This window comes from Callithrix jacchus, chromosome X (assembly GCF_049354715.1).
Source record: "Callithrix jacchus isolate 240 chromosome X, calJac240_pri, whole genome shotgun sequence".
Classification (NCBI taxonomy): Eukaryota; Metazoa; Chordata; class Mammalia; order Primates; family Cebidae; genus Callithrix; species Callithrix jacchus.
Window position 1 is genome coordinate 49,181,167 of NC_133524.1, and position 21,482 is coordinate 49,202,648.

General features: G+C 44.5%; 1 pseudogene; it reads right to left on the reverse strand.

The window, feature by feature from the left end:
• Positions 1–20,337: 20,337 nt before the first annotated feature.
• LOC118150573 (nucleophosmin pseudogene) lies at positions 20,338–21,160 on the reverse strand (annotated as a pseudogene).
• Positions 21,161–21,482: the final 322 nt, after the last annotated feature.

Here is a 21,482-nt window from a genome sequence, read left to right on the forward strand (position 1 = left end):
ACTGTTAGTGCCCCCTTAAACAAGGACTTTGGATAGTGAGTTTGCCATCAATACCTTCCATTTTTATTTTTATTGAGGCAGAGTCTTGCTATTGTCACCCAGGCTGGAGTGCAGTGGCATGATCTCAGCTCACTGCAACCTCTACCTCCTGGATTCAAGCAATTCTCCTGGATTCAGCCTTCTGAGTAGCTGGGATTACAGGTGTGTGCCACCACGCATGGCTTTTTTTTTTTTCTTTTGAGACAGAGTCTCACTCTCTTGCCCAGGCTGGAGTGCAGTGGTGCGATCTTGGCTCACTGCAACCTCTGCTTTCTGGGTTCAAATGATTCTCCTGCTTCCACCTCCTGAGTAGCTGGGACTATAGGCATGCACCACCATGCCCAGCTAACTTTTATATTTTTAGTAGAGATTGGTTTTTACCATGTTGGCCAGGCTGGTCTTGAACTCCTGACCCCAGGTGATCCGCCCACCTCAGCCTCCCAAAGTGCTGGGATTACAGGCGTGAGTCACCGCACCTGACTGGACCATTGTTAAGTGTCTTGATATCCATGCCTCCAGTTACACTTTAAACCTGGGCTTATGGCAAATACTTAAGCATTAGTGGCCTTCAGATCTGAACCCAAATGTAGGAGATGAAATTACTGGACTTATAAGGACTTCAAAGTAGTCACTATTAGGGAAATGCAGACTGCAGTCTGGGTATAATGGGGTAAGAGACTGCAGTGTGGACAAAAGTGTTCACAGAAATAAATGTGAGTTCTAGTGGCATCACAGACTGGGATGCGGACATTCCTATGATCTATACCTGATGCTGCATGACCCCAGGAGTTTCTGTACCCTGCTCTGTGTGACACCAGAAATAGTCATGTCCCAGTATGTATGCAGCCAGGAGTGTCCACATTCTAGTCTCTATGGCCTGAGGATTGTTGGCATCCTGGTCCTGGGACCCATAAGTTCACACTCCAGTCTGTGAGACCCATAGGTGTCCAAATTCCTATCTATGTGACCCCAGAAGTGCTCATATCATAGTCAATGTGACACCAGGAGTGTCTATACCTAGTCTCTCTGACCCCAGCATTTCCAAACTGCAGTCTGTGTGACTCAGAGCATCGAAACCCCTGTTCATGTGATATCAGGAGAGTTCACATCCCATCCACAAAGGAGAGAAGAATAGATATTCTTTCATTTCTGCTGCCGATAATGAGAAATGTAGATTCAACTGTTTTTGTTTTTTGTTTTTTTTTTTCCTTTTTTTTTTTTTTGAGATGGAGTCTCACTCTGTCGCCAGGCTGGAGTGCAGTGGCACAGTCTCAGCTCACTACAACCTCCACCTCCCAGGTTCAAGCAATTCTCCTGCCTCAGCCTCCCAAGTAGCTGAGACTACAGGCATGTGCCACCATGCCTGGCTAATTTTTGTATTTTTAGTAGAAACAGGGTTTCACTATGTTGGCTAGGATGGTGTCGATCTTTTAACCTCGTGACTCACCCGCCTCGGCCTCCCAAAGTGCTGGGATTACAGGCGTGAGCCACCGCGCCCGGCCTCAACTGTATTTTTTAAAAACCTAAAGATAACCACAAGTTGAATTAAAAACAGGGATAGGCTGGGCACAGTGGCTCATGCCTGTAATCCCAGCACTTTGGGAGGCTGAGGTAGTGGATCATTTCAGCTAAGGAGTTTGGGTAACATGATGAAACCCTATCTCTACAAAACATACAAAAATTAGCCAGGCATGGTGGTGCATGCCTGTGGTTCCACCTGCTTGGGAGGCTGAGGTGGAAGGATCACTGCAGCTTGGGAAATGGAGGCTGCAGTGAGCTGTGATCACACCATTGAACTCCAACGTGGGTAACAGCAAGACCCTGTCTCAAAAAAAAAAAAAAAAAAAAAGAAAAGAAAAAAAAAGAAAGAAGATGAAAATAATAAAACAGGGATAGAACTTTCAAATCACTTGAAAAAAAAGGGCGATTATTCCATAATGAAAGTTAGAATGCTAAGAAAACATCAAGGACACATTAAAAATACCAAAAACCATAAGACAGAATTTCAATTCTGACAATAGATATTAATGAGCTAAATTCCATATATTAAATGACAAGGGGAGGCCAGGTGCAGTGGCTCACACCTGTAATCCCAGCACTTTGGTAGGCTGAGGTGGGTGGATCACTTGAGGCCAGGAGTTTGAGACTAGCCTGGCCAACACAGTGAAACCTCGTCTGTACCAAAAAAATTAAAAATTAGCCAGGCGTGGTGGCATGTGCCTGTAGTCCCAGCTACTCAAGAGGCTGAGGCAGGAGAATTGCTTGAACCCGGGAGGCAGAGGTTGCAGTGAGCTGAGATCGTGTTACTGCACTCCAGCCTGGGCAACAGAGTGAGATCCTGTGTCAGAATAAAAAAAGATGACAAGGGCACTCAGACTGAATGAGTATTCCAAGAAACAAGAAAATGACATCTAAATCAATATGATTCAGAAAGATTTTTTAAATTATGTGTAAAAATGCATGAGAAAAGTAAAGAGACAGAGAAAACAGCAGTTGGAATAGAAATTCAAGATAAAATTAAGGAAAAAAAGCACTAAGCAGTCAAAGAGGACCATTTTTATTGATGAAGGGCATGATCAACATTGAAAATATAAGTCATGAATTCCTGTATTCCATACAGAGACCAAATCTTTAGCTAAAGGAATAGAAGACAGCCAGTTGAATCCTAACCAGTTCAATCATACATTGATTGGATCAAGTTGAGCAGTCTTCACAGCAGACACTAAAAACTGAATGGGCCTATCAATTAGGTTTAGTGGACAATGGAGGAAAAGCAAGGAAGTAGATGCATAGTTTACCCATTTTCTCACCCCTGGACCCAAGAAAGAATACTTTGGTGACATTGGGTGTTCTCTCTTGCAGTGAATATAAGTGGCTAAGGTACAATGTTGAACACCCCTATGAGACCCTGACATAACTACACTAAGTTCATTTTCAGGTGCTTATTCAAAGAGAAAGTCACTGATGGCAAATTCTACCTCACAGCCTCATCTGTGTTGAATAGATGTACTGTGACTGGGCACAGTGGCTCATGCCTGTAATCCCAGCACTTTGGGAGGCTGAGGTGGGTGGATCATGAGGTCAGGAGTTAGAAACCAGCCTGGCTAACATGGTGAAACCCCATCTCTACTAAAAATACGAAAATTCGCTGGGCATGGTGGCACATGCCTGTAATCCCAGTTACTAAGGAGGCTGAGGCAGGAGAATTGCTTGAACCCGGCAGCTGGAGGAGATCACATCACTACACTCTAGCCTGAGCGACAGAGTGAGACTCTGTCTCATTAAAAAAAAAAAAAAAAAAGATGTGCAGTGATCATGCCACTGCACTCTAGCCTGGGCAACAGAGTGAGACCTTGTCTCTAAATAATAATAATAAATTCCAAAACAAAACAAAACAATGACTTATAGTGGCCATAAGCTCAAGACCACAGTGCAATCATGGTTAGAAATTAGCACTCAATTATACAGAAGAAGCCATTAAGCCCCTCCTGCCACAGCTAACTGAGGTTCCGGCTGGTGTCTCTGGGGCTTTGTCCTCCATCTGTCCAGGGTGATGCTCTAGCATTTCATGATAGGGTCGGTCGGCTCTAAACACATCAACATAGCTTACTCTTGCAACCGAGAGATTACCGAAGTGCCATCACTTTCTGCTTCTTCTCCCCCACTGCTTCCGAACCCTCCCCCTCTGCCGTCACCCAGGCTGGAATGGGTAGTGGTGCCATCTGGCATCTGGACTCACTGCAACTTCTGCTTCTGGGGCTCAAGCTATTCTCATGCCTCAGCCTCCCCAGTAGCTGAGGCCACAGATGCACATCACCATGCCCAGCTAATTTTTGTATTTTTAGTAGAACAGGGGTTTTGCCACATTGGCCAGGCTGGTCTCAAACTCCTGGCCTCAAGTGATCCGCCCACCTTGGCCTCCCAAAGTGCTGGGATTGCAGGCATGGGCCACCACGCTCGGCCAGTACCATCACTTTCAACTCTTCAATGTTGAGTTTTTCTAAGTTAAAACAACCTGCTTCTTGAGCTACGCTGCATATTACTTGTTTCAGGAACTCCCTGCAGACTGATTTCCCAGCTCCAGAAACATGCAGTCCATCTGCTCTTCCCTTGGGCTTTTTGCCTTCTTTATTTTAGAGATGGGGGAGGGTTTCACTATATTGTCCAGACTAGACTTGTCCTCCTCAGCTCTAGTGATCTTCCCATCCCTGCTTCTCAAGTAGCTGGGACTGCAGGTGTGAGCCACTGTACCCAGCTTTTTGATATCTTGATTCGTTCAGAACCATGTGGAAACGTGTTCTGAATAAAAGCCAGTCCTGGATTTTCTTGCTCTGCTCACTCGCTTGGTTGTGTTGGGCTGAGCCTTATAGAACACAGTGCCCTGAGACCTTCTCAGGGCCACTTTCCCGCACCCTTGACTTTTGAGCTGCAGCCCTCTGGTTTTCTCAGGTGGGCTTTCTTGACTCTTTCCACTACTCTTCAGCCAATAAAGTGACCATTCCACTCATATGCTTTCCCCTGGGGTAACTCCTGGTGGAGGCAGCGTTGGGACCCCTTAGTTTCACTGGGCAGTGTCCCAGGGCAGGTTCTTTAGAAGCAGAATTCGAGCTGGAGTTTGGGGCACAGGAGGTTTGTCAGTTGATGTAAAGGGAAGGAGAAGGAAGCAGGATTGGGCAGGGGGAGAGCTGAGTACAATGCAAGCCACACAATGCCTTGGCCAGCCCAGCAGGAAGCTCTGGAGCAGGGATGGTGCAGCAGAGTGTTTTGGGGGAGAGGGCAAGAGTTTGGGGAAGTGGCTCTCTGCGGACCCTGATGGAGCTGACAGCTGGAGGCTGCCTGCCCACTGCACTCCCTGCAGCTGCGCAGTGAGCCTATCCTTGAAAGGGAGTCTTGGTGGTGCATTTCTTTTTTGAGACAGAGTCTTGCTCTGTTGCCCAGGCTGGAGTGTAGTTGCATGATCTCGGCTCACTGCAACCTCGGCCCTCTGGATTCAAGCGATTCTCATGTCTCAGCTTCCCAAGTACCTGGGAATACAGGCATAAGCCTCCGTGCATGGCCAGTGGTGCACCTCTTTGTCTCCTGCTGTCAGGAAATACCAGGGACTGTGAAAAGAAATGGGTGGCCTGGGTAAGTAACTGGGGACCCTGGGAAAATCCCATTACTCCCATGACTCGCCCACATGGTCCTGAGCCACTTTACCACTCTGTGCCTTAGTTTCCTCAAGCCTCAGTTGAGGGTTGGGGGGTACATTCATTCATTCTTCTGACCTATATTGACTGAGTCTCTACATGTGCCAGGCACTGTGCCAAGTTATAACAGTGAACAAGGCATACAAAACCTCTGCCCTTGGGGAGCTGTCATTGCTAAGAACCCCTCAAATCTATCCAGTGACCCAGACTGAGGGCAGACGCCACTCCTGGCTTTGCTTGCACTGATCGTGACACATAGTGAGCACCATGGCCTCGATACATATTCAGACAGATGATAGCTTGATATGGAAGCTGAGGAAATACTCAGTGGCATCCACATGGTAACAGGAAGGAGGGAGCCACTGTGGGTCCTTGAGCAGGAGCACAGATCAGTGCAGCACTTCAGGAGGGCCATTCCAGCAGCAATCAATAGAAAAAAAACCTTTTGGCAGGGTGTACGGTGGCTCACGCCTGTTATCCCAGCACTTTGGGAGGCCAAGGCAGGTAGATCACAAGGTCAGGAATTGAGAACATCCTAGCCAACGTGGTGAAATCCCGCCTCTACTTAAAAATACAAAAATTAGCTGGGCATGGTGGTGTGTACCTGTATTCAGAGCTACTGGGGAGGCTGAGGCAGGAGAATTCCTTGAACTCGGGAGGCAGAGGTTGCAGTGAACCGAGATGGCACCACTGCACTCCAGCCTGGTGACAGAGCGAGGCTCTGTCTCAAAAAAAGAAAGAAAGAAAAGAAAATAACTTTTTACTGCATGTTACCCTGCCCCTTAGGTGAGTCAAATTAAAGCAAACAGCCAGCCAAAGCCAGGCCACTCTGTCTGTCCCTTGTTATATTGTTATATTCTGGGTTTTGGTTTGTTTCTAGCTGACCTATTCCCTAGTGGTGGCAGTGATGATTGGGAATTTGGCTTTCTGATCTGACTGGTGACTTCTGGGAATGAGTGAATGGATGTTGGCAGAGAACTGCAGGAGTCAGGCATGTTAGCCTGAGCCTCTTGAATCTCTTGCCCTGTGGCTAACGGTGTGAAAATGAAGCATTAAGCTCCCTCTGTGGCTGCAGTCGGGCTCCTGGGGTGAGTAAGTAATGTTTTCCCATCTCTGGAGGGCGTCCATACCTTATTTTGTGAAGTCACTTAAATTAAAGGAACTCAGTTCTTATTGGCTGCTAGAGATAAATAAGCACTTATACAAATCAAATGTTTTTAAAATTATAGGAAATCAACTTTGTAAATGGCTGTCCTCTGTAGTCCAGGAAGAAATTGAATTTTTAATACTGTAAGTGCACTAGACTTGAAAAAGATTCCTTCTTCAGAAACTGATTTGGAGACTTTTTAAGAATCCAAGTTCTCACCCGGGTGTGGTGATTCACGCTTGTAATCCCAGCACTTTGGGAGGCCGAGATGGGCGGATGACAAGGTCAGGCGTTCGAGACCGGCCTGGCAAACATGGTGAAACCCCGTCTCTACTAAAAATACAAAAAAATTAGCCAGGCATGGTGGTGTGCCCCTGTAATCCCAGCTACTCAGGAGGCTGAGGCAGGAGAATCACTTGATATGGAAGGTGGAGGTTACAGTGAGCCAAGATCACGCCACTGCACTCTAGCCTGGGCGATAGAGGGAGACTCTGTCAAAAAAAAAAAAAATCCAAGTTCTCACAATTAAGATAAATATTTGGCAAATGATACTAGTTTAATTATTTGAGTTTAATAAAAACAGTATAGGATGGGTCCAGTGGCTCACGCCTGTAGTCCCAGCACTTTAGGAGGCCAAGGTGGGAGGATCCCTTGAGCCTGGGAGTTTGAGACCAGCCTGACCAACATGGCAAAACCCTGTCTCTACCAAAAATACAAAAATTATCCAGTAGTGGTGGTGTGTGCCTGTAGTCCCAGCTACTCGGGAGGCTGAGGTGGGAGGATGGTTTGAGCCTGGGAGGTGGATGTTGCAGTAAGCTGAGATCACGCCATTGCACTCCAGCCTGGGTGACAGAACTGGACCCTGTCTCAAAAAAACAAAACAATATTATGCTATTATCAGGTAATTATTCTGTAATTATTATGGATGTTTTCTCTCTGCTTTGTTAGTGTTAAGTATAATACAAGTGTGCATTTATCTATTTAAGTTTGTGTTTTCCTAAATGATGAGGTTTACTGATCAAATAAGCTACCACTACTCCTACATAATGTTGAAGATTGCAAAAAATGTATCCTTGCATTTGACTAAAATAAATCATTAATAAGTTTATTTCATGCTGTTAAAAGAAAGTCATTAAGAGGGGGAAAAGAAAAAAAAGTGAAAAAAAAGTTTATTTCAACACAATTATGTTTTGAGTATGTCATCTTGAAGATAACTTCCAAGTTGCCTTGGAAGTTCTGACTAATACTTTAGGTAACTGAAAATTCTGACTGATACTCAATTGACTTAATTAATGGATATTCATTGGATGCCCAGATAATTTCTAAGTAAGGAAGAAAACAGAAACACTGATTATTAAGCACAATTTTAAATTTGTATAATTTTGCATCTTCTTAATACTTTTAAATTTAATTCAATTTATTTTAATTGAGACAGGATCTCACTTTGTCACCCAGGCTGGAATGCAGTGGTGCAAACATGGCTCATTGCAGCCTCGACCTCCTGGGCTCAAGCAATCCTCCCACCTTAGCCTCCCAAGTAGTTGGGACTACCGGCGCACACCACCAAGCCCGACTGGATTTTGTTTTTTGCTTTTTTGAGACAGGCTCTCACTCCGGTTGCCTAGGCTGGAGTGAGGTGGCCTGATCTCGGCTCACTGCAGCCTCGACCTCCCAAGCTTACGTGATTCTCCCACCTCAGCCTCTCAAGTAGCTGGGATAACAGGCACGTACCACCACACCCAGCTAATTTGTGTATTTTTTTAGAGTGAGGGTTTCACCATGTTGCCCAGGCTGGTCTCAAACTCCTGGACTCAATCAATCTTCCCACCTTGGCTACCTGAAGTGCTGTGATTACAGGCCTAAGCCAATGCACCCAGCCATAATTTTTGTGTTTTTTGTAGAGACAGGGTTTTGCCATGTTGCCCAGGCTGGTCTGGACTCCTGAGCTCAAGCAATCCACCTGCCTTGGCCTCCCAAACTGCTGGGATTACAGGTGTGGGCCACTGTGCCTGGCCTGCTGCTTGTTTGTATATGCTACAGAGAGACCCTGTTTTGGGGTCTGTCGATCAGCATGTCCATTTTTGCCACATCAGGATGTCGTATAAGGGATGTGGGCCGTCCTAGGAAGCTGGGTTAGGTGTAGCCCTGAGTTTGGCTAGTTGACTAAAATGACATTTCACAATTGTCCACCCCTCTGTGAAGTCAAAGTTACTTCTATTTAATCTCTTAGGGCTTATTAAAGATCCCCAAAAGCTTTGATTTATGTGGGTTATGGCTATTGATACTTACTGAATTAGAAATTAAAACAGATGGCTGGGTGCGGTGGCTCATGCCTATAATCCCAGCACTTTGGGAAGCTGAGATGGGCGGATCACCTGAGGTTGGGAGTTCGAGACCAGCCTGACTAACATGGAGAAACCCCGTCTCTACTAAAAATACAAAAAAATCAGCCAGGTGTGGTGGCACATATCTGTAATCCCAGCTACTCGAGAGGCTGAGGCAGGAGAGTCACTTGAACCTGGGAGACAGAGGTTGTGGTGAGCCAAGATCACGCCGCTGCATTCCAGCCTGGGCAACAAGAGTAAAACTCCATCTCAAAAAAAAAAAAAAAGAAAATTAAAACAGAAAATTGTAAACATTTATTGAGTCATAGTAATAATGAAGGTATTAACATGTTTAACATAAAGAATATCTTAAGGCCGGGTACAATGGCTCATGCCTGTAATCCCAGCATTTTGGGATGCTGAAGTGGGAGGACCGCTTGAGGCAGTAGTCAGACTCCTCAGGTGAGTAATATTTTCCTGTCTCTGGAGGGCATCGATAAATTATTTTGTGAAGTCACTTAAAGGAACTCTCTTCTGATTGGCTGATAGAGATAAATAAGCACTTATACAAATTGAATATTCCCCAAATTATGGGAAAATTAGAAAATCAAACTTCTTTACATTTCCTGGGCAACAAAGAAAGATCTTGTCTGTACTTTTTATTTTTATTTAAAAATAAAAATATGTGTGGTGGTGCATGTCTGTAGTCCCAGCTACTTGGGAGGCTGAGGTGGGGGGATTGCTTGAGCCCAAGAGTTTGAAGCCACAGTGAGCTATGATGGTGCTACTGCACTCGAGCCTGGATGACAGAGCAAGACCCTGTCTCATAAGACAAAACAAAACGTATCTTAATATTACTATGAAATTAGTTCTGATCTTTGGGCCCCTGACATCTGTCTTCAAGTAAAGTGTCAGTTTGTTCCATGATATGAAATTTGGAAAGTGAACATTACTTGCCTTGGTTGATTACACCTGAGTTGTGGAGGAAGCCATGCAATGCATTTGTGTCTTAGGTTTGTTTCCATGCAGGGTTATTCTTTCTTTTTTGAGACAGAGTCTCGGTCTGTCATCCAGGCTGGAGTGCAGTGGCACGACCTCCACCTGCAACCTCCACCTCCCAGGTTCAAGCCATTCCCCTGGCTCAGCCTTCTGAATAGCTGGGACTACATGTCACCATGCCTGGCTAATTTTTGTGGGTTTTTTTAGTAAAGACAGGGTTTCACCATATTGGCCAGACTGGTCGAACTCCTGATCTGCCTGCCTCAGCCTCTCAAAGTGCTGGGATTACAGGTGTGAGCCACCGCACCTGGCCAGTTATTCTTTATATTTAATCTGCCTAGACAGCAAGGATTATTTTACTAGAATAGTTTTCTGTGCTTTTTTTTTTTTTGGTTTTAGTATGTGCTTACTTTTTTTTGGGTGGGGTAGGGGGGCAGAATCTTGCTCTGTTGCCCAGGCTGGAGTGCAGTGGTGCCATCTCAGCTCATTGTGATCTCTGCCTCCTGGGTTCAAGCAATTCTCCTGCCTCAGCCTCCTGAGTAGCTGAGATTACAGGCACACACTACCATGCCCAGTGAATTTTTATATTTTTTTTAGTAGAGACAGGGTTTCACCATGTTGGCCAGGCTGGTCTTGAACTCCTGATCTCAGGTGGTCTGCTTGCCTCGGCCTCCCAAAGTGCTGGGATTACAGGCATGAGCCACGACACCTGGCCTTGTGCCCAGCCTATTATGTCCTTAATTTTTGAAGAAAAGAAAAACAACAAAATTTTCTCTTAAGGGATTTATAATTATGTTACTCTCTGTTTTTTTGTTTTTTTTGTTTTTTTTTTTTTTGAGACGGAGTCTTGTTCTCACCCAGACTGGAGTATAGTGGTGCGATCTCGGCTCATTCCCACCTCCACCTCCCAGGTTCAAGCGATTCTTCTGTCTCAGCCTCCTGAGTAGCTGGGATTACAGACACCTGCTACCACACCCCGCTAATTTTTTGTATTTTTAGTGGAGACAGGGTTTCACCGTGTTAGCCAGTATGGTCTCAATCTCCTGACCTTGTGATCCACCCACCTCGGCCTCCCAAAGTGCTGGGATTACAGGCGTGAGCCACCACGTCCGGCTGTATTGATATGTTTTATTGTCATTTTGGTCACCATTATTGTTTCTCAGGTACCTAAAATACTATCCTATTCAAGTGTATAAGACTCCTCTGAGTTTTTTTTCTCTCTCTTTTTCTTTTTTTGAGATGGAATTTTGCTCTTATCTCCTAGGCTGCAATGGTTCAATTTTGGCTTACTGCAGCCTCTGCCTTCTGGGTTCAAGCAATTCTCCTGTCTCAGCCTCCTGAGTAGCTGGGATTACAAGCATGAGGCACCACACCCAGCTATTTTTTTTTTTTTTGAGACGGCGTTTCGTTCTTGTTACCCATGCTGGAGTGCAATGGCACGATCTCGGCTCACCGCAACCTCCGCCTTCTGGGTTCAAGTAATTCTCCTGCCTCAGCCTCCCAAGTAGTTGGGACTACAGGCGCGCACCACCATGCCCAGCTAATTTTTGTATTTTTAGTAGAGACGGGGTTTCACCTTGTTGACCAGGATGGTCTCGATCTCTCGACCTCATAATCCACCCACCTCGGCCTCCCAAAGTACTGGGATTATAGGCGTGAGCCACAGCGCCCGGCCACTAATTTTTTTATTTTTAGTAAAGACGGGTTTTCACTATGTTGGCCAGACTAGTCTTGAACTCCTGAACTCAGATGATCTACCCACCTTGGCCTCTCAAAGTGCTGGGATTACAGGCGTGAGCCACCACACCAGGCCAAGCCACCACACCTGACCTAGTTTTTCATTTTTATCTTCCCAAAGTCAGACCTAAATATAGAAAAAAATAAAATAAAATTTAACTTTCATGATCTCCTTTGTACCTAAAACTGTTTTTGAGATTTCACACAAGGCCCCTAGAAAATCACAAGGATCAGATATTTCACTTTATTTAATAAAAGATGCTAGATACTGGGCGTGGTGGCTCACATCTGTGTACTTTGGGAGGCTGAGGTGGGCAGATCACATGACACCAGGAATTCTCGACAACAGAATAAAATCCTGTCTCTACTAAAAAGACAAAACATAGACCAGGCATGGTGGCTCATGCCTGTAATCCCAGCACTTTGGGAGGCTGAGGTGGGCAGATCACTTGAGGTCAGGAGTTTGAGACCAGCCTGGCAACATGGCGAAACCCTGTCTTTACTAAAAATACAAAAGTTAGCCAGGCATGGTGGTGCATGTCTGTAATCCCAGATATTTGGGAGGCTGAGGCAGGAGAATCCCTTGAATCCTGGAAGCAGAGGTTGCAGTGAGACGAGATCGCACCACTGCACTCCAGCCTTGGCGACAGAGGGAGACTCTGCCTCAAAGAAAGGAAAACATATAAACAAAAAGAAAATGTTTGCTTTATGGGAAGTCCCTGGAGATTTGTGCCCTTGCTTCTCATAATATGTTGCAACTTAGAGGAAACACTGAATGAAACTCTTATGAAATATTTCCTGGCCAGGGCGGTGGCTCATGCCTATAATCCCAACACTTCGGGAGGCCAAGGCCAGTGGGTCACTTGAGTCCAGGAGTTCAAGACCAGCCTGGGCAACACATTGAGACCCCGTCTCTACTAAAAATTTAAAAAAATTAAATGGGCATGGTAGCATGCACCTATACTCCCAGTTGCTTGGGAGGCTGAAGCGGGAGTCATGGCTGCAGTGAGCTGAGATCACGCCATGGCAACAGAATGAGACCCTGTCTCAAAAGAAAAAAAAAAAGAAAAAAAAAGAAATATTTCCATTGAATGTTCCTGTATTCATCAAAGTCCTGGTGGTGCTTTGATTGACGGTATTAGACAACAGCAGTATAGAGTATTACTGGTCATAATCATCGGTTATTGTAAATGCTTACTTGGTTACAGCCTTCTTTAATTTGAATCTGACATCTTCTAGGCCAGTGATGCTCAGTGCACATCAGACTTACCCATAAAGTTTTATTAAAATACAGATGTTTGGGTTCTACTCCAAACTGACTGAATCTCATTATTTTATATTCTTGGTATATTATGTATGTTATGTATGCTATGTCTCAGGATTATTATATACTATGTATAAGATTTTTTTCTGGTTGGATGTCGTGGCTCATGCCTGTAATCCCAACACTTTGAGAGGCCAAGGCAGGTGGTGACTTGAGCCCAGCAGTTGGAGACCAGCCTGGGCAACATGGCAAAAACCAGTCTCTACAAAACAGTATAAAAAATTAGCCGGGCATAGTGGCATGTGCTTGTAATCTCAGCTACTCAGGAAGCTGAGGTGGGAGGGTTGCTTGAGTCCATGAGGTCAAGGCTGCAGTGAGCTGTGACTGTACCACTGCACTCCAGCCTGGGCAACAGAGCAAAACCCTGTCTCTAAAAAAAAATAAAAGTGAAAAAAAGATTTTTTTCTCTATAAAAATGTGTTCATCCATATTTATAAATCATTGGTAGCATTCACAGACGTCTTTGAAAATAAACTTGGGCTGGGTGTGGTGGCTCATGCCTGTAATCCCAGCACTTTGGGAGGCTGAGGCAGGCAGATCACCTGAGGTCAGGAGTTTGAGACCAGCCTGGTCAACATGGTGAAACCCCGTCTCTATTAAAAATATAAAAATGAGCCAGGTGAGGTGGTGGGCAACTATAATCCCAGCTACTTGGGAGCCTGAGAATCACTTGAACCCAGGAGGTGGAGGTTGCAGTGAGCTGAGATTGTGTCACTGCACTCCAGCCTGGGTGACAGAACAAGACTCCATCTCAAAAAATAAATAAATATAAATAAACTTAATCATTATATTTAGAGACATTTTGTCTAAAAAATTATTAGGAATGGCTTAAAACTGCAAACTTTTTATCTTACAGTTTCTATAGGTGTGGGATCTGGGTGCAGCTTAGCTATTACCAATAGATAGTTCTGGCTCAGGGTCTCTCATGAGATTGCATCTAGGGCTGCAGTCATCTGAAGGCTTGACTGGGGCTGGGCGTGTCTGCTCCCAAGAAGGCCCACTCACATGGCTGATGACTGGTGTTGGCTGTTGGCTGGGGTGCTTCGGTTCTCCTCCATCTGGCCTCTCAGTCTCTGGGGCCTCATTTTTTTTCATATAGCCTTTCTAATCAATGGCTGGGCGCCAATGAGAGGGAAAGAGATGGATCTTTTTATAAACGAATCTTGGAGGTATTTTTATAAATGAATATTTTTATAAATATTTTTATAAACAAATCATCATTTCTACCATATTCTATTTGTTTTGAGTCACAAAATCCAGACCACACTCAAAGGTGGGGGGACACAGACACCAGGAGGGGGGATCATCAGGGACCATCTCAAAGACTCACCACAGCACTGCCCCTAAAATGGATGGGACACCAGACAGGTATTTTTTGCAGGGATTCTGTCTATATAAACAATTTTAATACAAAATGTGTTACAAGATCATGAGTCCATATGAGATACTGTGATTTATTGATGAAGCTCTTATTTATTTTAGAGATGGGGTCTTGCTCTGTCACCCAAGCTGGAATGCAGTGGCGTGATCTTAGTTCACTGCAGCCTCAATTCCTGGGCTAAAGTAATCTTCCCACCTTGGCCTCCAGAGTAGCTGGAATTACAGGCATGCCGCCACTATGCTCAGCTAATTTAAAATTGTTGTTGTTGTTGTTGGTAGAGGTAGTGTCTGGCTTTGTTGGGGTGAAGATTCAGAACAATGTGTTGACCCATTTTGTAAAGTGAATTAAATAAATAAATAAAATAGAACAATGTGTATGTCTGGGTGTGGTGGCTCATGCTCATAGTCCCAACTACTTGAGAGGCTAAGGTGGAAGGATCACTTGAGCCCAGGAGTTCAGGCTGCAGTGAGCCATAATGACACCACTGTGCTTCAGCCTATTTCTAAAAAGAAAATGTTTTAAATGAAATAATGCTATACCTGTCATAAATTTGTAAGTACTAATTAACAGAGTGGCAAGATGCAAAAAGTATAACCGCTGGGAAATGTAAGAAATAAATGATGGAAATATACCAGAAGCAGGAGGCTTTAACTTACCTTTGTCAGCCAATGACAGCTCTAGTAGACAAAAGTTAAGCAAAAATAGTATAATTAATAAAGCTGTATCAAATTCTCTTTTCTTAAAACCATGAATGCATTTTTTTTTTTTTTGAGACACAGTCTCGCACTCTTGCCTGGGCTGGAGTGCAATGGTGTGATCTCAGCTCACTGAGATCTCAGCTCCGCCTCCTGGGCTCACGTGATTCTCCTGCCTTAGCCTCCCGAGTAGCTGGGATTACAGGCGCACACCACCACACCCAGCCAATTTTTTGTATTTTTAGTAGAAACCAGGTTTCACTATGTTGGCTAGACTGGTCTCGAACTCCTGACCTTGTGATCCTCCTGCCTTGGCCTCCCAAAGTGCTGGGATTACAGACGTGAGCCACCATGCCCAGCCAAAACCATGAATACATCTTTTAATCAGTCAATGACTATGGAACATTAGTAATCACTAGCCATAATATTAGGCCACAAAGAAAAGTTTAATAAATGCCAAAAAGTAGAATGGAAACAGACCGCATTCTTTGACCATAATGCAATAAACGTGGACTTTTTCTTTTTCTTTTTTCTTTTTTGAGACACAGTCTTGCTCTGTCATCCAGGCTAGAGAGCAGTGGTACAATCATGGCTCACTGCAGCCTCTGCCTCTTGGGCTCAAGCGATCCGTCTACCTCAGCCTCCTGAGTAGCTGGGACTATAGGCAGGAGCCACCATGCCCAGCTAACTTTCTGTATGTTTTGTAGAGACGGAGTTTTGCCATGTTACCCAGGTCTTGAACTCCTGAGTTCAAGCAATCCTCCTGCTTTGGCCTCCCAAAGTACTGAGATTACAGGTGTGAGCCACCAAGCCTGGCCAAACTTGGACTTTTTAAAACAATAAAATCACAAAACTCCGATAGCTCAGGGAAAAAAAGACTTAGCTCTCTCACCTTTTATAATATCCAGTGCTGTTAAGAGTGAGGAAAACTGATAATATATAACAGGTGGCAGTATAAAATGCAACAAGCATTTTAGAAGAAGTTTGAAAATATTTATCAAAGTTTTACATTTATATGCATTTTGATCCAGGAATTTTTTTTTTTTTTGCTAGGAATTTGCTCGTTTTCTGTTTTTTACTTTGTAAATTTACTTTAAAAAATAGCTGTCTCCATATTTTTAATGGACAGGTAAACAAAAAATATGTAAACAGCTATTTATTTTTTTTTTATAAAATTTTTTTTCAAGACATAGTCTTGCTCTGTTGCCAGGCGCCAGGCTGGAGTGCAGTGGGGCAATCTTGGCTCACTGCAATCTCTGCCTCCTGGGCTCAAGCAGTTCTCCTGCTTCCGCCTCCAGAGTAGCTGGGACTACAGGCAGGCACACGCCACCACACCCAGCTAATTTTTGTATTTTTTTTTAGTAGAGAGAGGGTTTCAACAGCTATTTATAAAGGGGTAAATAAAAAAAGATAAAATGATTTCTTATGGGAGGAGGGAGAGGGAAGAAGTTTGAGAAGACAGGGATAGAACTACATTTCTCTGAAAATACTGTACTATTACTATTATTTTTATCTTTTGAATATACCATACTATTAATGAATAGAGAACCATGCAAACATAATATTATTATGTAATCATTATTATATAAAACTATGATTTTAAAACTGTCATATCAAAAAGAAGGAAGTTGTAGATTACTGGGGCCATATGAAGCAAGTTTCAAAGGCTCCCACTGGCCAAAGATGGAGCAATTTGAGCATCAAAAAGAACAGTAATTGCAATAGGTTGAAATACATCAGCTAGGCCGTGTGCGGTGGCTCATGCCTGTAATCCCAGCACTTTGGGAGACCGAGATGGGCGAATCATGAGGTCAGGGGTTTGAGACCAGCCTGGCCAACATGGTGAAACTCTGTCTCTACTTAAAAAATACAAACAAATTAGCTGGGCCTGGTGGTGTGCGCCTGTAATCCCAACTACTCAGGAGGCTAAGGCAGGAGAATCACTTGAACCCGGGAGGTGGAGGTTGTGGTGAGCCAAGATCATGCCACTGCACTCCACTTTGAGTGACAGAACGAGACTGTGTCTCAAAAAAAAAGAAGAAATATATCACCTAGCCGTCAGGGCAGAATGATGCCACGAAATCTCTCTGTGCACCTTTAGAGGATGCTAGTGAACCAACTCATTCTGAAAACTGATAAATGCAGAGAGAGACAAAATAACTGACTGGATAATTGATTATATTAAATAATAATTATTTTTGAGATATGATCATGATTTATGGCTAACTTGTTAAAAGTTCTTATCATTTACAGCAACATCTTGAGAGATTCGTGGGTAAACTGATGTAATATCTGGGTTTTGCTTCAAAATAATCCAGTGGAGATGTGGGTAGAGGACATAAAAGAAACATGATTGGTTGTGAATTGATCAGTGTTGAACTAGGTGATGACTACATGGAGATTTATCATACTGTTCTCTCTACCTTTTTATACGCTTGAAATTTTCCATAACAGCAAAATAATTTTATGGAGGCAAAAGCTGCAAACAGTGTTCTACACCTATATTGAGAGTATGACTCATGACTTTTTTTAAAAAACCAAACCTGACTTTTAACAAAATATTATTTTAATTAGGGTGTCACTTTGAGGCCCAGGCTGGAGTGCAGTGGTGCAATCATAGCTCACTGTGCAGCCTCCAACTCCTGGGCTCAAGGGATCCTCCCACCTTAGCTTCCCGAGTAGCTGAAACTGCAGGCACAAACCACCACACCCAACTAATGCCTTTATATTTTATATTATTTTAATTTTATATTAATTTAATTTTACTTTACTATACTTTATTTGTTTGTTTTGAGACAGGGTCTTTGCTCTGTCACCCAGGCTGGAGTGCAGTGGTGTGGTCTCGGCTCACTGCAGCCTTGACCTCCTGGGCTTAAGCAATCCTCCCACCTCAGCCTCCCAAGTAGCTGGACTACAGGCATGCACCACCATACCTGGCTAATTTATTTTTATTTTATTTATTTATTTTTTTGAGACAGAGTCTCACTCCGTCGCCAGGCACCAGGCTGTAGTGCAGTGGCGTGACCTTGGCTGACTGCAACCTCCACCTCCCGGGTTCAAGCAATTCTCCTGCCTCAGCCACCCAAGTATCTGGAACTACAGGCGCGCGCCACCACACCCAGCTAATTTTTGTATTTTTAGTAGAGACAGGGTTTCACCATGTTGGCCAGGATGGTCTCGATCTCTTGACCTCGTGATCCACCCGCCTTGGCCTCCCAAAGTGCTGGGGTTACAGGTGTGAGCCACTGCACCCGGCCTATTTTTCTTTTTTAAAAAATTTTTTATTTTTATTTATTTATTTTTTAAGATGGGGTTTCACCATGATGGCCAGACTGGTCTTGAACTCCTGACCTCAGGTGATCCACCCACCTCAGCCTCCCAAAGTGCTAGTATTACAGGCGTGAGCCACCACGCCTGCCTACCTGGCTAATTTTTTAAAATTTTGGTAGAGATGAGGTCTCAACATATTGCTCAGGCTGGTCTCAAACTCCTGAACTCAAGCAATCATCCCTCCTCAACCTCCCAAAATGTTAGGATTAGAGGCATGAGCCACCACGCCTGGCCTATTTTATTTTTGAAAATAGAGACGGGGGTTGGGGGTTGCAGCGGGGGGGTCTTCCTGTTTTGCTCAGACTGGTCTCAAACTCCTGGTCTCAAGCGATCCTCTGTATTCAGCCTTCCAAAGCACTGGGATTACATGAGGCCACCACACCTGGCCACTATGCTGGGTTTAATTGTGGAGAACCAGAACTAAGCATTGTCTTTAAAAAAACGAGTACATTTTGGGCCAGGCAAAATGGCTCACACCTGTAATCCCAGCACTTTGGGAGGCCAAGGCAGGTGGATCACCTGAGGTCAGAAGTTCAAGACCAGCCTGGGCAACATGGCAAAACCCTGTCTCCACTAAAAATACAAAAAAAATTAGCCGGAAATGCTTTCAATATTTTCCATATATTAGTTCATTAATACCCCATGAAGTAGGTACAAGTAGGGTAAACTGAGGCATAGAGAGGTTGACTAATTTGCCCAGGGTCACAAAGTGAGTAAGTGGCAGAACCGGTATTTGAATCTAGCTGCACTCATAGTGCTTTAATTCTCCCATCTTCACTCAGCAGGGAGCATCAAGTTGGCTGTTGGATCTTTCTAGATCTTTTTTTCATTACCTCACCTTTCTAGCGTGTTGGGTTCATGCTGTTTGTCCACTTAGCCTGAGGCTTTATCGCAGATTCCTCTTGGGGGCAGTGTTGCTGCAGAAATGCCAGAAAGCCCCGCTATCCCTCACCCCAACCCTCTAATAGACGGCATCTCCTCCCGCCCTTAGGCTCTGAAAAAAATGCCGCAGAGTCGGAAAGCGTGCAGAAAGCCGGGTGGGGCCGCCGGTTCGGTGGGCAACCTGTTCCCTGCTGCTGCTGCTGCTGCTGAAAATCTGAGATGATTCTGAGGTCTACACTGCAAACTCTTGGCACACATCATTTCTAGAATTCCATTTCTTCTCGACCTAGGCTGTGTGAATCTGCACTAGTTCGCGGCACGTTAGTTAGATTGCGCCCATTTCCCTTATTGGCAAGTTGTCAGATTGAGGAACCTCAAGGCCTGGAGGAGGGCATCTCCAGACACCGGCCACGAGGGCCGGAGCCTCAAGCACCTTCTGGCCTCCAGGTGGCCTCCTCTATTCGCTGATCCAGACACTAGTCCAGTGGTTCCCAAAGTGGGGTTCCCTGGCAGGCAGCAGCTGCCTTGCTGGGAATTTGTTAGAAATGCACATTCCCGGGCCCCACCCAGGACCCAGTGAATCAGAAGCTGTGGGCCTGGGGCCCAGCAGTTAGTGTTTTCAGAAGCCCTCCAGTGGACTCTGATGGTTCCTAGAGTTTCAGAAGCACACTGGGCTAGGCCAGGTGCGTCAAGAGAGAAGTAGCTTTTTGGTCCTCACAGGACAGTCAGGGGGCCCCCATCAGTCTATCAGTGTGCACCATACAGCGCTCACATAGAGGGACACACGTGCGCCCATCTGCCTGCATCCCTGCATGGACTCCAGTTGGAGGAGGAGGGACAGTTTTGCCTTGTAATTTGGTCACTTGCCATTGGAAAATAGTCCTTTCCCCTACTACCAAATAGCTTCCCATTGTTTTCTATTCTCTTTGCTTTCATTTCAGAAAGTGTTTTCCCTTTAGTGTTTTTTAGTTTTTTACTTTATTAAAATACTGAGTTTTATTCCACATGTATACTTTTGTCTCCCCACCATGTCCATGTCTGACCACTGCTACTGCTCTGTCCTGTCATAACACTCCACACATACTTAAAACCAGGCAAAGGGCAGAGTTCCATCTTTAAAAACTACAGGCATTTTGGACAACACATTCTTGGCAATGGAACCTGGACAGCATTTATCAAACACGGTAGGGAAAGTTCTCACTCTGCGTTATAAAAAGGACAGCCAGATATCAACTGTTACAGATATGAAATAAGATGGAAACATTTTAACAAATTGTTTAAATTATTTTCTTAAAGAAACTGCCTCCACTGCCCGAGATCTTGAATAGCCTCCTGGTCAGTCATCCGGACGCAATCTTTCACGTAACTGATGAACTTGGCTTCCACTTTGGGAAGAGAACCACCTTTTTCTATACTTTTTTCTATATGTTTTTGCTTTAATGTCTTCTATAGAACTAGGTCCTTTTGGCATTTTAGGAGTTTTTTCCCGTGTTTTGAAGGATTCTTGTCCTTTTGATCCTGGTGTTGATGATGATTTTGAGTCCTTTGCATTCTGATTTGACTTTTGTGCATTTTTGGCTGGAGTGTCGAGTATAGATTTCTTCACTGGTGCTTTTTCTGCAGCTTCCTCATCATTATCATTTTCATCAGCAGCAAGTTTTACTTTTTTCTGTGGAATCTTGCTACCACCTCCAGGAGCAGACAGCTTTCAGGGTTTCACATCCTCCTCTTCATCTTCTGACTCTGCATCTTCCTCCGTAGCTACTAAGTGCTGTCCACTAATATGCACTGGCCCTGAATCACACTTCAATTGTAAGAGCACTGGTGGTGTTATTTCAAAGCCCCCAAGGGAAACCGTTGGTTCTATAGACACTTTCAAAGCTGCCAGTGTTGCTTTACCTGGACTGCCTTCGTAATTCATTGCCTCCACTTCAACAATGTGTGATTCACCCTTTGCACCAGCCCCTAAACTGACCGTTCTTAAGGATAACTGGTGCTCATTTTCATCATTTTCCACCTTAAAGTGATCATCTTTGTCAGCCTTTAGTTCACAACTGACAAGATAGTTCTGGGGCCTCAGGTGGCTCATGTTCATGTCCATCGAATCTTCCATCGGGTGTCGGCATGCACTTAGGTGGAAGAGAAGGTGGACGGAAATAAACGAACACTGCTCAAAAGAACATCCAGGCAGGACAGAATCACATCAGGGACTTTTTTTGAGACAGAGACTCCATCTGTCATGCAGGCTGGAGTGCAGTGGCGCCATCTTGGCTCACTGCAACCTCTGCCTCCCCGGTTCAAGTGATTCTCCTGCTTCAACCTCCTGAGTAGCTGGGATTACAGACATGTGCCACCACACCCAGCTAATTTTGTATTTTTAGTAGAGATGGGGTTTTGCCATGTTGGCAAGGCTGGTCGCGAACTCTTGAACTTAG